At 39.7% G+C, this 18,852-nt stretch overlaps 1 protein-coding gene and 1 non-coding gene across 2 annotated transcripts in view; both read right to left on the bottom strand.

Annotated features, from left to right (window-relative positions):
• Nucleotides 1-18,852, bottom strand: part of LOC126481773 (hemicentin-2-like) — a 705,691-nt gene that overhangs the window by 132,339 nt on the left and 554,500 nt on the right. The window lies entirely within an intron of this gene.
• On the bottom strand, nt 15,030-15,104 carry Trnas-cga (transfer RNA serine (anticodon CGA)). The gene has a single exon. It is a non-coding gene; the product is annotated as a tRNA-Ser (tRNA).

The following is an 18,852-nucleotide window of genomic DNA, read 5'->3' as shown; positions in this document are numbered from 1 at the left end:
AACCAGGTTCAGTCAAAGAGCAAATAGTCGTAAATGGACAATATTGGGCGTATGAAGTTACCAATGAGCATAGCCTTTGGGACACATGTCTGTGAAAAGCTTGTGTTTCATAACAAATCTCTGCCCTTTGCACCGACGATGGTGTCAAAATCTTAGAAATCAATATATAATTGTGAAAGATGGTTTAGAAACAATTTTCTGGCGTTAAAAAGAAAGAAAATGGTATGTGTGAACTCAGAGACATTAGAAGAGAAGCCGGTAACATAATAATCGTATTAAAATGTGTTTAGCATTAAGCAACCATCTTACACGAAGCTTACAGTGTTTTGGTTAGGAAGAAGTTATTGACCAAAGGGTTGCATAAATTTACGAAGGGTTTAAAAATACTTAGGGACTACTGTAAGATTAGAACGCTTCGAGGTGATTACTATGAAAACTGGATAGCTTGTTACTGTATGGTGTTACGTTCTGGAGCCAATACATGTTTTACACACCAGTCTGTGAAAATGCAAGAACGAACAACAAGAATAAGGAAAAGGGATTACAGATATGAAATCATACAAGAACACTTATTGGCATTTGAAATTTAGCTCTTCTATGACTATGTGTAACTGAAACTAGATGTTACCTTTAATCATATAGGGAATTCTGTGTGTTAAAAAGGCAATTTCACAACTACAGAACTAGAAGTAGGTTTTTATAAGCTCCTACATCGGAACGGTATTCTATATAACATTAAACAAAACCTCAAAAACAAAATAATTAAGAACAATATGGAAAAATGCCTATACCTGCTTGGAATTATAACATCTAAGAATTGTTCCCAATGAGGAAAACGAGCCTCTGTCATAAAGAAGGCATGTGCTGTGTTTGACAATGTCTCGCATATAAATAGCGTTTCTGCTACTGTTTGTCTGATCTAGTTATTTCAGACAGCTGTTGAAGTGAGTTTGCTGAAAATTAATAATAATTTTATGAGTTGAAATACGTGTGAAGTTTTCTATACAGTGTCACTGTTGTGTGTGAATTTGAACATCTTTTCATTGTATTTGACGTAAGACAAGAAGTGATTTCCATGTAGCATTGGCTACATAATATATACCTCTTTCTCAGCTATATGCCCTTATACTGTAATTGTAGACAATAATGAAAAGATGACTAAATTCCATTATTATAATTAACATCGTTATTACTGCTCTTGTTATTGTTTGTGATGTGTCCACGATGGACTTCAATATCGTTTCCAGAGCTTTACTGGTAGTCATAAATGGAGCATTTCTCAAACATGCTGCAAAGAATTTAATATGTGGTGTAATAGGAAACTAAACCTGAAAAGACGAAAGAACGAACAAATATCAGATCTTTTTATCGCCATGAAATTTAGACCAGATTTTTTACTCTAAACGGGTTGTATATAGATAGTTATAACTTACGTCAATACCTACTACGTTTGACACAAACATGGAAAGACCACAATGGGTGATGGTAAGGGATGGTCATTTAACTGTAATAGGCCCAACGTCAGCCATACATTTGAATATATTGCTTCCAATGCATTCAACGAAGAAGACAAGGCAATATGACTAAGTAATATGAGAATGTCAGTTTGCTTGTGAAATTCACATTTCTATGTGTGGAGAGAATGGTTGAGCAGTACATAAGTTAGGCTTGTAGCTGCATTCTCACAGCACAACAAATAAAAATATATTCTGGTGAAGCACTGTTCAGACCCACTCAGACTGAAAGAGGTCGAATTTCATACCTAAGTGGACTCACTGATTCGAGATTGGAGATTGATAGTCAACGAGCATATTGTGGTAAAGTTCCAGAAAAGTAGAGAAAATATATTTTGTGAACATTAATTTTTGTATTTATTTCAACAAGCAAGGTGAGGAGTTTCTGGCTGCCACTTTTACTTAACCTCTCATCCTCTGGTAAGTTAACATTACGATTTGTTTAATACGTAATAGACTAAGTTATGTTGCAATCATTACAATGTGCATAATACATACAAAATGTAATACTTATGGTGATGAATATATGGTATTTTGGAAATGTCAGTCTAATTAAAACTGTGTAAAGAAATTTCTTCATTGGCCTTTTGTTAAATGTGGGCAATGACATGGTACAGAAACGTATGACATCAGTACCGGCTTAATCAAATCTGGATATGAAATACAGATGTAAGTGAGACATAGAGTAGGGGATGAACAAAAATTTTGCATAATGAATAGCTATGACTAAGTTCTTTCTATTGAGGAAGAAGATCGACCAAGCAAATAACTTTTGTGATGAATTTTGTGAAATTTATTGAAAGAGTGGTCTATGCATAGTAGCTCCATTATCAATCATCTGTAGAAAGCGTTAAAATAGTCTGAAAAATAAACACAAAGTTTTTGTATTGCTTCTATCTACATATAAAAAGAAATTAAATTAATTGCAAAAAGTGAATATTTAGATTCATATATCCTTATGATTGGCCAACTAAACCTTCCCACATTCAACATCATCGTTAATAAACAAACTGATGATGCCATTGATTCGATCTAATGGCTTATTTACGTATAACGACAATGTTAAAGATTCCATTACACTTCTCTTGGATTAGTTCTGTTTCTCATGAATATTTGCCGCCCAGTATAACAGACTGACACGAAACATCTGCTTCCTAGGGTGATAAAGTTTTTCCTAAAGACGATTCTGATATCGCCATATGAACTGAAATCAATCCGGATCATCTGTTCTTAGCATATGGGAGAGGTTCAATAAGTAATGGGTGTATCTAAAAGGACTTTACAACTTTGAAAACAAATATTGATTTATTCATTTGACTTACAGACATTGTTTTGGTGCCATTTTGTAACAAAATCGATGAATTATTTTATCTTGTGCTCAAAAAGGTTCAATGTCACTTCCATTGATTGTACGATTTCATGTCAAATTCGCTGTAACACATCAAGCATGACTAGATCAGTTGCGAGGAAGATCATAGTTCTGAGCTCTGTTGGAGAAGGTGGTAAACGTGAAATGATCCTGGTCTCCTTGACGAACGTCCAAAAGGAATAGTCAAGAATTGTCATTTTCGGTGAACGTGGGCGCCTTGCAATTGGCGAATATCGGCCAATCCATTTACCTGGAAAGAGGATATTCAAGAAATCGCAGCCATCAGAGAAGTAGTTTGACGGTGTGCCCTCTTTCGTATTCTGTACGCTACATTCTTGGTCGTTTACGTCAGTCTAGGAGGTTAAAAAACTTCCAAGATATCTCTTCAAGCCACAACACACAGCGAGCATGCTTGGAACTGGTAACGGCAGCCATCTTCGCTGCAACTTTCCCTAGCACTCGCAGCGACGCAATTCGGTACGAGCGTACCACATGAGTGGAAATCTGATTATCAAAATGCATAAATGCTTTATGAGATGAAGCGACCAGTTTTAATGCACGCAAAAACTGATATTACTTTGGGACACCGTATTAGTTTATTTTACTCTGGCTTGCGCGTTTCAACCTAACGTCATTCTCAAAGGCTCAAAATACACACACTACCGCTTATTAATTTCAATACACCCAACAAATGATATCTAGTTCTCTGTAGATAATGTCTAATAACGTGATACGGCTTAGGAAGCAAAGGAATAGTACAACAGTCGTACACATGTTGTAAGTAGGCTGTTTATGTTTTCTCTATGTAAGTAGGCTGTTTATGTTTTCTCTATGTAAGTAGGCTGTTTATGTTTTCTTATTGGCAACGTTACGTAGCGCTCAATATGAAAATCACTGGCTGTGCTGTGTGCAGTCTGTGGCTGCTTTGCATTGTTGTAATACTCGCCATTGTAGTGTTAGGCAGCTGGCTGTGAACAGCGCGTAGCGTTGCGCAGTTGGAGGTGAGCCGCCAGCAGTGGTGGATGTGGGGAGAGAGATGGCGGAGTTTTGAAATTTGTCATGAACTGCTATATTTATATATGATGATATCAAGGTAAATACATTGTTTGTTCTCTATTAATATCTTTCATTTGCTAACTATCCCTATCAGTAGTTAGTGCCTTCCATAGTTTGAATCTTTTATTTAGGTGGCAGTAGTGGCGCTCGCTGTATTGCAGTAGCTTGAGCAGCGAAGATTTTTGTGAGGTAAGTGATTTGTGAAAGGTATCATTTAATGTTAGTCAGGGCCATTCTTTTGTAGGGAATTTTGAAAGTCAGATTGCGTTGCGCTAACAAAATATTGTGTGTCAGTTTAAGCACAGTCTTGTATAATTGTTGAAAGGGGACGTTTCATATGTCGACCCTTAGCCTAGGATACCTCACTGGAATCTTCTGACTTTTTCTTGTAGTTTGTGTATTTAGTGTAGCTTTTGTTTATTGCTAGCGCGTAATTGAAGAGAGAATCTCCTTTGTAGTTGTAGCCTTTCATTGTTGTACAGTAAAACAGTTGTGGCATGCATGTAGATTTGCACCAAGTATTTCGCAGCTACGCTTGCAATTAACTAGATATTATTTTCAGTGCTATGTTAATGTGTTCTCCTATTTTTGCACTTCAAATTGTGCTTTTCTGTGTTATCGTGTGAAATATTGTGACAATTATGGCATGTGAAAAACGTAACACTAGGCTCCAAACTAAACTGAGAAATAATAGTGACGACGAGCGTAGCTTATCAGCGCCGCAGAGTAATGAATTAACTAATGTTCAAAGTAGTAATTTGGTAACTGTGCACAGGGAAATGGAGCGGGCGTCAAACAATGGCGTGGACAGTGAAACAATTAGTGAAGAGGGAAGCATTATCGATCGATCGGTCGGCAACAGCTCGCCTCAGGAAGCCGTAATGACACGACACGATCTCGCAAATACTGTAGATTCAGGTTTTGGATCCTCACCGTTTTCTCAAATAAGTCAAGACACATTTTCTGCTTGTCAAAATGTGAATGTTTCCGGTGTAAATTCACTGCCGAAAAGCACTGAGGAACATGTTTCAGACACCAATGCATTGTTATTACAATTAATACAACAAATGGGACAAACACAGCAAAAGCTTCAAAAGTTAGACACAGTGGAACAAAATCTTAAAAAGTTAGACACAATGGAACAACACCAGAGACAAACACAGCAACAGTTAGACACAATGGAACAACACCAGAGACAAACACAGCAACAGTTAGACACAATGGAACAAAATCTTCAAAAGTTAGACACCACACTTGAACAAACACGTGAAGATTTAACTACTGAGTTACATAACATTGAATCGAAATGTCAAAAAGTCTGTAATGACGTAAAAACACAGATTTGTGAGCATTTTCAACCTATTTTTTCGCGGCATGAAAATGCATTACAGAATCACGAAGCAGCCATAAAAGAACTGCAAACCATTGTTCATGAAAATCATGAGACCTTGTGGGCTAAAATTGACTCAGTTGCATCTACCGATTCGGTTAAGCAACTTGCAAAAACTCAGGAAAACTTAAAGGACACAGTAGATTCGATTTCAACACAAATGGACACTCTGAAACTTGGTTCAGAAAAACACACTGAGGAAATGTGTTCACTATCGGAGAAAGTAGCCAAACTTTCGGATCAGGTTACTAACTTATCTACAAAGGTAGATGATGATCTGAATGACACAGGACCTGTAGCCTTCACTGACACAGAAGAGTATGAACAAATTAGAAAATTCAAACAGAATCAGAATCAAATCAATACACAGTACAAAAGAGAAATCCGGGAAGTACAAGATCAGCTGACACAGGTAGTACAAGAATTACGTATTTCAGAGGATACTCGCGCCCCAATACGGGAAGAGGGACACAGAAATACAGAACAGCCACAAAATAATAACACAGGGCATTTCGGAAGTTATGAAAGAAATTGGCAATGTGCACCGAATTTTGAGATGGAGCGGCCGACACAACCTAACAATGACCGATATGCGACTCGCCGACATGATGATTTTGACTATAAGCTGTTCATTACTACATGTAAATTCAAAACATTTAAGAATTCTGGCAACTACATTCATCCACAAGCATGGCTCCATCAATTCTCGCATTGTTTTCCTCCCAACTGGTCGTTAGAACACAGATTAGAATTTATGTGTGGCTACTTGGAGAATGAACCAGCTGTAAGAATGCGATCGGTAATTCACGATTACCACAGTGAAGGAGAGTTTTACCATGCCTTCCTCTCAGCATATTGGTCTCAAGCCACACAAGACAGAGTAAAACATAGCGTCATAATGATGAAACGTTTCGAACAATCTGAATTTTCCAGTCTTATGAAATATTTTGAAGACATGTTGCATAAGAATCAGTATCTTTCAAACCCATGCAGCCCCTCAGAACTCATCCGCATTTGCTTAATCAAACTGCCTGAACATTTACGACATATTATTTTGGCAGGACGTTGCAAAGACGACATTGAAGCATTTAAGTGATTCTTACAAGAATTAGAAATTGACACTGACAATCGCGGAACGCAAAACCAGGAACACAACAATTACAGGTCACATCCGTCACAATTCCGTGATGACAGAAATAATAACTGGACACGACAAGGCTATTATCACAACACAAATCGTGACCAAAACAGACACCACCCATATGACAACCACTGGCAGAGTAATACTTGTTACAGAGAAAGATCGCATTTCCGTAGTAATGACCACCACAGAGACAATCAGAGAAACAGACAATATGGTAACCAGAACTATTTTTATCAAGGGAGGCAGAATACTTTCAGACGCAACAGTTCAGCGCGCAGTTACGATTCAGGAAGAAATTCTCCACCACATGACCGACAAGAAAGAAATTATGAAATCTACCGACATGACGACAGACGAGATAATCATAACGACAGACCTGAATTTCATCAGAACTGGCGGGATTCAAACAGAGCAGGGCACTTTCGACAAAATGAATTTGTAGAAGTTAGGTCTCCAAATCCCAATAACGACGCGCGCCAACAAAGGAACAGACAATGACTCGCACAGCAGGCAGCCGCGTGCGCCCGCTGGCTCCGAGAAAAATAACATAAGACGCTAACCTTGAGAAATATTCCAGTATTCTTTACCGACGTATACCGCACGATAACTGGGTTGATGTTGAAACTCTGAGTACTATGAAGAGTAAAAGATTGTACCACATTTCAAATGTAAAACCGTTTATTGAAAGATAATCTGCTTTTTAACTTTGTCTTTGCCATATAACTTTTCACTTCACATTACTAGTATGCTTGTCAGACTTAGAATCTGTTAACATACAACGATGTTTGAAGTTAAATATCCAGTCAAGAACCAAGAGAACTTATTTAAACAGAAATTACGAATGCATTGTTATAATGAACAGACGACACAGTGTTGTTAGTTGTACATTCTTGCTTGTTAGTTGCACGATTACGTAACGACTATCAGGCTTACATACTTAGGACACATACTGGTACTGCTAATGAGATTTTAATGCAACATTTTGGTTTACTTGAAAATACATTCTGGGTTTAAAGTACTTTCTGTGAGATACCAGAGGACACAGTGGTTAGTTTATGTGACAGCTACACGATGTTATCACGACGCTACTAATGAGTGCCAATTTACAATGTTGCTTTTGCAGTGTACCTGTTTTATATCTGCACAGTTTTCTGAATTCTTCTAGGAAGAAAAACATGTTTTAGTAGTAACTTTTGTGGTATAGCAACAATGGGACAGCCTTTTTCGTGGCATAACAATACGTTACTGTACAGTACTTTCTTCATCACGCCAATAAGCATAATAACTACGATATCTATACGCAAAGCATTTCACTTTTGTTTATCATGTGGGAAGTACATTGACTTCTGCAGAACTTAGCTTTCGGAGGACGATAACTACGACACTTCCACAGAGATTATGTTGCGACAAGATGCACAGTTTAGCGCTACAGTACACGCATTTGAGTGATTAATCTTATACTTAAAACACTTATTTTTAAATATTTTTTTAATTACAAAGAAATTTTCCGTGATACATTTCATTCCATTGCTGTAATTTGTAACACCTGGGAGTATAATTACATTTATCCTCAGGGGGGTACATGCTTACTTTGTGTACCATGTGTGTGGCAACCACAAGGAACCCTAGCTAATATGGTATTTGCTTATACAACTTTACACATCGGTACCATATTTCTCTAACACACAAATTACACAGCTATCTGATCATTTAACTGAGAGATAAACATGTTTTTTACTACGTCAGTGACACATGTTTACGTAATTACACCGTTGGATAACTTCACAACTACGAAATTGTATTTTGTCTGTACTGTGTGAACTCTTCATATTTTTTCGGAACCATTGTGATACTATGAGAGCTTTGAATGATGTATTTGGTATGAGATCATGATTTTTAAAGCACGTTTGAGGGAGATGACACTATTGAAATGAGCAGAGAATATTTTTTATGGTTTGAAATTATTGCAGAAAGCTACGACGATTTTGAGATTTGACTGAGGTGTTATGATGTTATTTTTACGACGACGATGTGTACTATGCTGTTGAGATATGTTTATGATCAATAAGATGATGCTACCGTACATGAGGAATAAGAAGTATGTTGGAAACCAAGAATCGTACTTTAAGAGTTATGAAATGTGCGTAAATGCGTGACTGTATCACAATACTGACGAATATTTTATTTGGACACTTATATTTATAGGATTTTCTTTCTACAGATTTGCAACGCTAATTCTTGACCTGTGAAATATTTTTATGTGAGACTGTCACTGTAGCGGAAACTGGTGTCGTAAATATTTCCGTAAGAAAGTTAAGTGACCACCTGCATGTAATGCATCGCGGGCACCCACCTGGGCGACAGCCGCCCGAAAAAAAAAAGCCATTAGCCTTTCAGCAGCACAGGTAGAAAAAAAAAGGGAGGCCATTATCCTGGCTATTGACGTTCCTTTGTAGAAAGCATCGCAAATATTACACGCTCATTACCTGAAAACATATGGTTACTCGTACTTTGTGCTAATTACTGAAATGCTTATGAATTGATGGGAAATCTACACACCTGATTATGACAAGTGTCTTTCTACGAGAGTTGAGAGCTACTGACTTACGAAATGCCACATGACTATTGAATGATATTTTTATGCTTTGGTTTGCATAATTGCTTATTTCATTTGACATCTGTTTTCCAGCTGTGTTGCAGCATTGGTTTCATAAAATAAAATTAAATGCATTTGCTAATGTGAACACTTTCTGTCAACAGATCTGTTAAATAATAATTTTGTGATCCACATTCTTCAAAAAAGGAGCACTTGGAAAGGAAAGAACAATAAGAAGGGACTAGTAACAGTAACTGCATACATAATATTCTTTTCAAGTACATGGTAATATTTCTTTACAATAAGTTGTTGTGGTGCACCACTTTAATTACTTAGACATTAAGATGTGATTATACATTTCCCTTATCTGCATTGTTATCTTTAGTGTACTATTTTTTTTGCTTGAGCTATGTCATGTTTAGATATAAGCTGCTGTTTGCCAGGCATCGTGCTACTGAACTTTAATTTGTGTTACTCTGCTAAGCCAGATTTATTTTTTTTGTTTGCTGCGCATTGCCTCATATTAGTTGTAATGTTGAATTGCTTGGTAATTTAGATTTGCTGTAGCTTGCTTTGCGATTTTCCATTTTTTTTTCATTGCTGTTTATATTAATTGTTTTATGTGCTGCTGCATTGCCTCGTCCCTTAGTTTAGCATCTGAGTTCAGTAGATTTAAGTTAGCTTAAGAGGGGGTAGCCTATAAGAGAATGAGTTGCGATGAATTTGAAGAAATGCACTGAGAGGCTATACGAGAAAAGTACAGGAAGGAGGTATAGATAGGACCTTTTGGGAATAATGATGAATGAAGGGAGATCTCCAAGAAGTAAAGAAAGTTTTGTCCACAAAACACTGCAGTAAAACAAACCCTGTCCTTTCCTTGTATTATTCCGCTATATGTTTGTGTACCCTTGGGTATTTATGTTTTTCCTGTATTTATATGTTTATCTGATAAGACTTATGTTGTAGAATTTTTCTAATACTAAGCTACATTCACTATGATGAGGAATACTGTTATCCTCAAACATAATTTGCATTTATAATATGTTATTTTCTTTGTAAAGATGTTTAGACGTTATTTATTCTGTTTTGTTTTAATGCTCATGTTTGAGGTTGATGTTTCAAAAGTTATTCTGATCTTTTATATATTTACTTATGTCATAATTCCTGTAACATTGATGTATATGTCTATTTCTATTCTTTTGTAAAGCCTGTTTTACTACAAATGTTATCCGTATTGTTATGTTCTTTAATGATGTATTCTGTACCTTTGTTATTGTATTCTCATGTTATAAAATTGTAATTGACACCAGTTTAACAAACTAAGTAGCTTGTAAGCATTCATTTCACTGCACACATTTCCGTTGGTCATAGTATATGGACAATCTGTGAGAAGTAGGGACTGATTGTGTTTGCATGTGTGTTAATGATTCAGCAAGGGACTGGATAACAGCATTGCTGGATCTAAGGACAATTCCAGAAACTTTGTGAGTGCACAAGTGGTGGTTTATGGACTTGCTATATTGTCCGCAAGACTCTTCGATGGTGATTGTGCACCTGCACATTTGCAACAGATGGCTGCTGGCCGTCTCTACAAGGACTACAGTGGGTCTGCATCTTTGATGACCCACCAATACCATTATCTCTACCAGGACTACAACGGGTCTGCTCTGTGATGACCTACCTACCAATATTCTTCAAAACTTCGACTGCCTCTGCTGTGGGTTTGCTCTGTTGTGGCGCATTACCTGTCTGCATGTCAAGAGTCAGCACTGTCTTTCCATTGGAAGGACAACACTACTTCTTCAAGACAGCATGGAAATCCACTACTTCTGTGTGCATTTTCTTTTACTGCTCAGACTTTGAGAAAAACACTGCAATTTTACTGTGACGAATGATGAGGACTGTCTTTATGGACTGTGAGAAAAGGTTAGCTTTTGACCAACATTGTATCAATAAGTGTGTGCATTTGATTTCCTTGTTATTGTAATTATGAAAAATTTTATCAAATCATTATTGGCCACTGCCCAAAAAAAATTTGTAAACTTTTTTGTGGGGAGCATGGGGGCTACGTAAGTAGGCTCTTTATGTTTTCTCTATGTAAGTAGGCTGTTTATGTTTTCTCTGTGTAAGTAGGCTGTTTATGTTTTCTTATTGGCAATGTTACGTAGCGCTCAATATGAAAATCACGGGCTGTGCTGTGTGCAGTCTGTGGCTGCTTTGCATTGTTGTAATACTCGCCATTGTAGTGTTAGGCAGCTGGCTGTGAACAGTGCGTAGCGTTGCGCAGTTGGAGGTGAGCCGCCAGCAGTGGTGGATGTGGGGAGAGAGATGGCGGAGTTTTGAAATTTGTCATGAACTGCTATATTTATATATGATGATATCAAGGTAAATACATTGTTTGTTCTCTATTAATATCTTTCATTTGCTAACTATCCCTATCAGTAGTTAGTGCCTTCCATAGTTTGAATCTTTTATTTAGCTGGCAGTAGTGGCGCTCGCTGTATTGCAGTAGCTTGAGCAGCGAAGATTTTTGTGAGGTAAGTGATTTGTGAAAGGTATAATTTAATGTTAGTCAGGGCCATTCTTTTGTAGGGAATTTTGAAAGTCAGATTGCGTTGCGCTAACAAAATATTGTGTGTCAGTTTAAGCACAGTCTTGTATAATTGTTGAAAGGGGACGTTTCAATGTCAAGATTTTTGTCTGTGGTTATCGAGATACAATAGTATACAAAAACAATGGTGTGTACATAAATGTTGTCTACCTGTCTTATATGTTTGTTTACTTATATACCAATGGACGCCGCATTTGGTGCACCTGTGTCGTTCCCTGTGTAGATGTGATGCCCACAGCAAACGGCAAGCATTGCTACGACACATAACATGCGGTTCCTGCACGTCAGTTCCTTTGCGACATTGAAGTGAGCACATCGCTAGTATGACTCTTCGAGTGGAGATATCCATAGAAAAGTGCTGCAATTGCAGCACTTAGCCAAGTAGGTTTATCTATTTGCCAAATTGAGAAACGGTGTAGTGTGTCCAAGCGGGGGGTGAGAAACAGTGTAGTGTGTCCAAGCGGGGGGGGGGGGGGGGGGGGAGTGAAATACACCCTTCACCGCCGGAAGACAACAGGTAGCTGTAAGGACATATCACGACCAGGACGACCTCGTAAAACAATTAAAAGTGGTTGTAAATATTTGAGAATTACCAGTAAGAGAAATAGATTCAAGACAGCGCCCCGAATTCGTTCAGAATTGGTACAAATGAACAGGACAACAATATCTGTTGCAACAGTAAAGAGGAGGCTAACTGAAGCTGGCTTGAAAGGATATGTCACAGCAAGAAAACCCCTTCTAAGGCCCAACTATAAACAGAAGAGACTTGAATGGGCTAGAAAACATCGTAATAGGACACCGGAAGAGTGGACGAAGGTGTTATTCACCGATGAATCGGTGTTCGAGTTTTTGGAATCAGAAGGAGAATACTTGTTTTACTTTTTTAGGGGAAGGGGTAGCCGATCAGTCTTTCTGCTTACAGTTACACACGGTGGAAGTTCTATTACGGTTTGGGGATGTCTTTCCGGAGATAGAATTGGCGACTTTGTGAAAATAGAAGGATGTGTGGATCAGAAGCAGTACCACCGCATACGTCAGTATGATGCACTACAAAGTGGATTGCTCTTAATAGGAAAAGGGTTCACCTTACAACAGGATAATTACCCAAAACATCGGCCAGTATACTCTACGAAGTACATTGCATCAAAGGAAAAACAGAAAGTAATGAATGATATGGTATTACCGTCCCAAAGCCCCGACTGTAATCCCATTTAAATGCTCTGGGATTAAGTGGACTGACGTATAAGGGAAGTTAATAAATCCAGCAAAGAACCTCTCTGGAATATTGTTAAGAATGTGTGGAATCATAATTATAGATTCACGATACCTACAAAATTTGATTGACCACATACCTCGAGTTTGTGAGCCAGTCCTTAAATCAAGGGGAGGGTACTTTGATGAAAGTAAAATATAATGTTGTGGAAGTGAATATAATTACAACCAAAACCGGATTTGTCAAACATGGATACAAACTATGTGGTCTACCTTACATGGTGTCATTAGTTTGCACTCAAATATCATTATGGAAGGTAGACAGGTTTGGCAGTTTAGGTTTTACACATGAATGTATTACGTGCAATCTGTGCCTTTGAGAAATGTCTAGGGCCGAAATCTGAGGCAGAAAAAATTAGTAAATACAGCGGTCAAGTCTAATACCAGTTTTTGAATTTATTTAATGAATTGATTCTTTGGTGAGCTACAACAGTCAGTAAGGGAAGGCCAATCCAGGGAATGGCTGGAGAGCTGGGGAACAAGAGCAACTGCTAAGATCTGAGTCGCTCTATAGTAGGGGTAAATAGCCTAAACGCTGATCAGCAGGTAAACTTTAGTGGACAGACCGTACTGTCTACCACAGCATCAGGCATGTAAAAAATTGTATAGAAAAGCAGCCTCCACCCTATGCAATCATGGAGAGGGAGGGGGGGGGGGGCAACGTCGCACAACCAAGCCAAAGAAAAATAAACTGTTTGGCAAATGGGTATCTCTTGTCAAAGGACAGTCCGGTTTTTTCTGAATGGGCTTCGGAGGAAACTGAAGGGAACCAGGCTGGTTGAAACGTTGTCACCTCATTGCTTAAATGAGAAAGACGTGTGGCAATTATTGTTAAAGCTATTTCAGTTTACCCATTATGGGGGAGGTGTGGTGTGGGAAGGCATTTGTTCGGTAACCTGAAAAAAGTAAGCTAAGTGGGAGTTGAGAACTTCACTTCTCAACATTTTACATGTGGGAGGGCAGCTCAATGGGTGGCTTACGAGGTAGCTGGTAGATGTAGTCTTGGACAACAGTTTGTAGAAATCTCATTGGTTAATTACTGGCCATGCCAATCCCTTGGTAGGAGAGCATTTGCTCAGACTTTGGCGCGGAGACGTAAAATTTTGGGGGACTCAGGCTGGAGATGCAAAAGATGACAGTCTGGCTCGGGAGATGCAGAGGGAAACAGATTTTGCTGGGAGACACTAGGAGATCAACAGCCTGCTATCTCGAGAATGAACCCTTCACATCACCATTGACAAATTGGTGTCATCAGCTGGCCACAGAGGGTACTGGACCTTGTGTTGAAGATTCTGGTGAGAATAGGTTGCAGTGTGGATTATCATGGGAGGATTGTGATTAGGTGTTTTCGATTCAATTCTTTTAGAGATGGTTAGAAAATATGACCCAATATCTTGTCTCCTAGTTGAGTACACATCAAAGACTTAGCAGCTTCAGGCATTTGTAAGTCGAATCTACACCTTGTTTCATGGCACAACTGCAGCGATCATTGCCCTCCAAACTATTATGCATTTGAGAATTTCCTGTTGAAATGATGGTCACTCACATCTTATCTGTTTCTTGTACGCCTTGTTCAGTCGATCTCATATCCAGTTAAATCGTTTCAATGTTCAATACTTGTCATGTCTGTCTTATATTCGTGCTATTCTTATTCATGTGTAGCTTCCCTTCTTTTCGAGCGTGGGATCGAGAAAAGTAAATAAAATTACGGTTAGCCAAGTCCAAGATTTTCTATACGCTAAGTAATTAAACCTCTCCCATTAACAATGTTTAGTGATTTTGTGAAAACTGGCTCCCAGAACTCATTCACAAAAGCGAATTTTATCTCATCATATGATCTGTAGGACGACAGATTCATTTCTGTACCTGAGTTCATGGGGAAGTATCTGTCTCTCGGTTGGCCCAGCCGGAAATCATTATTACATTGGGCGAAAGGTTGGTTTGCACAAGCTGACACACCCCAAAGTGGGCTGTGGTACTCTATTGACAGTAACAAAGTAATTGTATGTCCAGAATGAGATTTTCACTCTGCAGCGGAGTGTGCGCTGATATGAAACTTCCTGGCAGATTAAAACTGTGTCCCCGACCGAGACTCGAACTCGGGACCTTTGCCTTTCGCGGGCAAGTGCTCTACCAACTGAGCTACCGAAGCACGACTCACGCCCGGCACTCACAGCTTTACTTCTGCCAGTACCTCGTCTCCTACCTTCCAAACTTTACAAAAGCTCTCCTGCGAACCTTGCAGAACTAGCACTGCAAGTTCGGCAAGGTTCGCAGGAGAGCTCCTGTAAAGTTTGGAAGTTAGGAGACGAGGTACTGGCAGAAGTAAAGCTGTGAGTACCGGGCGTGAGTCGTGCTTCGGTAGCTCAGTTGGTAGAGCACTTGCCCGCGAAAGGCAAAGGTCCCGAGTTCGAGTCTCGGTCGGGCACACAGTTTTAATCTGCCAGGAAGTTTAATTGTATGTCGTTTGATTTCTTATCCCAGTGTATCAGTCTACATGCACTGTACTGAAAGTACTTGTATAGCAGTGGAAATGCTGACTGTAAGTGTTGTGTGTCTTGTATGTAAACACAGCTGCATCAGTTTAGTCACTGACTTCCTGTTGACAACTGAAATACCACTCAGTATCTGTAATAATTCCTGGCAGATCAACTGTTAGTATCACTCTCGGGTGCCCAGCCTGGTGGAGTCATTTACGAAACACGATATTTCGACGGGTGACTTGCGTCACCTTCATGTGATACTTGCTACGTGGCTCCTCCTTTCTACCCTTACAGCTCTCCATCTCTTCCCTGATTACCCGGACACGCGACTCGTCGGGTTTAGTAGTGGGGGATGGAGAGTGGTGGGGGTGAGGGGGAGCGGAATGCGACCGTGGAATGCTGGGCGCGAACACCGGAAAACCGGTCCCACAACGCTGCCACCACAGTGGGGCTCGGAAGTCGTGCTCAGTAGACATTATGACTTCTGTTGGCTGAGCACTAGGTCCCACCCCTTACTGTGATTAAGGCTATTGATGAGCCTGCAGGCCACTCGTCTTTCAACAGCCTCCGTTCAAACACAAGTCCAAAACGAAGGGGCCTGCCTCGACACTTCCGTTTATTCATATTTCGTAGAGCCGTCTATAATTATCCAATAACTGGCAACCGCAGGTTCAGTTCGTTGCTAGAGTTTAGCGTCACTCGTGTCCTGCTGGCACCATTCCTCGACTGTTCATTAAGTCTGACGACTTACGCCTCACTGCATTTGCAAATGGTTTCACTGAATGCTCGGCGAGTGGTACAACGGTGCTTAGCTGAGACGTTAGCGTAGCGACTGCAACCACATCATAGTATTTTTATAACTGAGTGTCGTATGTTTTGTGTTATAAATGATGGCAACTTCATATTACAAATTTTTCACTGTTTCTGTGGAAGTATTTTCCGAGATATGCAGGTATTTCGGCTAACAAATCGAATAAATAGTAATCATTGCTCTGTAACAGTTGAATCAGGATCGCAAGCTTTTACTCAGAACTACTAATAAATAAACCTTGAACAACTTCCGAAATATTTTCCTTCCTGTACACACTAGAGAAGAGCTTCCCGGTACTACCTGTCACGACTTTTACCAGTATAAAATTACAGTTTCAATGTCCTCAAGTCTAATGAAACTCTTCTTACGTTGGAGGAACCACACTTTCCTTTAGATTTATTTGTGAGTCACAGTAAGTTGTACAATTTCTGCCCCCCCCTCCCCAAAAAAGAAATTAATAAAAACGTAGTTATCCAGAAGACAAAATTGTACGAAATTATTAACAATGCCTGATATTTATTATCAGCAAACGAAGTTGCACATAATTTTGAAGAGAAACTGCTCCCCCTTTTCCTAGTAGAATTAGCCTACTTATAAAGTAAAAAGAATTTAGATTACAGATGGTTTTAAGTAGAAAAATATTAATAAGTTCACAATAGCTAAATAACATACAATATGCATTATACACAAACTGATCGTCCAGACTATTTTGACCACCGACCTACTATCGATATTAACACGTCCAGGCGATAGCAGTATCATCTGGTGAGGAATGACTGTAGTCAGATACACGCATGGTGCATGTAATATCAGTCAGTGTGCTGCCCGTGTTGTAGGATGGCGAAGGAGCGCAATCTATCTCAGTTTGACCGAGGGCAGATTGAGACGGCCCGGAGGCTCAGCATGATCATTTCCTAAACTGCGCGACTTGTAAGGTGTTCTACGAGTGCTATGATGATCATCTTCAAAAAGTGCCAAAATCAAGGTGAAACCACGTCCAGATGTCGTGGGATTGAGCAGCCACCCCTCATTACAGATGTCAGGCGTCGTAGGCTGGGCTGACTGATAAAACAGGACAGGCGGCGAACTGTGGCAGAACTAACACCATATTTTAGTGCTGGGGAGAGTACAAGTGCGTCTGAAAACGCAATCCACGGAGTACTCCTAACAGCGGGCCTCCGAAGCCGACGACCCAAGTGCAAATGTTAACACGATGAAATCGTCAACTGCGACCGAAATGGGCACGTGACAATGGAAATTGGACTTTGGCGCAATGGCTGATCGTTGCATGGTGTGACGAATTCCGATAGCTTCTTCATCATGCCGATGGGAGGGCTTGAATCCATCGTCTTTGAGGGGAACAGCTCCTTGACATCTGTACTACGGGACAGAGATAAGCTGGTAGCGGCTCCATTATGCTCTGTGGAAGATTCACATTGGCGTCCATGGGTCAAGTAGAGCTCGTGCAAGGCAACATGAAGTCCAAGGAGTATCGTACACTGGTTGGAGACCATGTACACCCCTTCATGATGATAATGTTTCCCGACTGTAATGGTATTTTTCAGCACGGTAATACGTCATGACACGAGACGAGGAGTGTGATGGAGTGGTTCCAGGAACACCGACCTGCGAAAACCTCATTGCTTCCATGTCACGACGCGTTGCCGCTGGTATCCGTGCCAAAGTTGGTCATAACGGCTATTAAGTAGATGGTCATAACATTCTAGCTGATCATAATATAGCGTTCACTGTACGTAAAGATGACCTAGCACACGTTTGCACTGCTATTATGTGTAGCGGGATATTTTGTTAATCAAACTGGTATTTATCAGAGTGACGTATAATTTTGATGCTTTGCACAGCAGCCATGGATGCAGCAACGGATTTCTTTTTCCTAGTCAACACCCATCTTACTGATTCCATGCGAACCACCACGAATACATCCGCTGTGACCAACCTCTTCATTTCAAAGTAGAATCCGTACCCGAAGTCCTCGTATATTTACTGGATCTATTCCAATCTCTGTCTGCCCCTACACTTTTTAAGCTCTATAATTCCCTCCGGTACCTTGGACGCTATTCCCTGAGGCATTAACACCGTTTCTATAATGCTGTCCCTTCTTCTTATCACCGTTATCCACGTGTTCCTTTCTTCAGCGGCTCTGTGGAGAACCTCCTCATTCCTTATCAGTCAATTTGGTTTTCAACATTAGGTACTTCAGTATCTGTGTGATTCCAAATTATGATGCAGTTTTCCTTCGGACATGCGTGCATTTCTGAAGGAACAGGCACTGCACCGATTACAGCCGTTATGAAATACATGTAATGTATTCGCAGTTGCGAATATGGACAACCATCAGCTATACAAGGGAATGACGACAATGAAGATGTGTCCCAGATCGAGATTCGAACCCGGATATCCCGCTTGTTGCGAGTGGTCGCCTTACCATTAGGCTATCATAGTACGATACACGGAGACCCTAAGTTCCACATGTTATCAATCATGTGTCCACAACCTATAATAGTAGTCCATTACGTATTTCCCCATACACGGGAGACAATTTATTCGAAAGTCGCTCGCCTGGTTCGGCGGATAAATACCGATAT

This window comes from Schistocerca serialis, chromosome 5 (genome assembly GCF_023864345.2).
Source record: "Schistocerca serialis cubense isolate TAMUIC-IGC-003099 chromosome 5, iqSchSeri2.2, whole genome shotgun sequence".
In the NCBI taxonomy this organism is placed as follows: domain Eukaryota; kingdom Metazoa; phylum Arthropoda; class Insecta; order Orthoptera; family Acrididae; genus Schistocerca; species Schistocerca serialis.
Note: the sequence above shows the minus strand (reverse complement) of the source record. Positions and strands in the feature narration are given on the sequence as shown.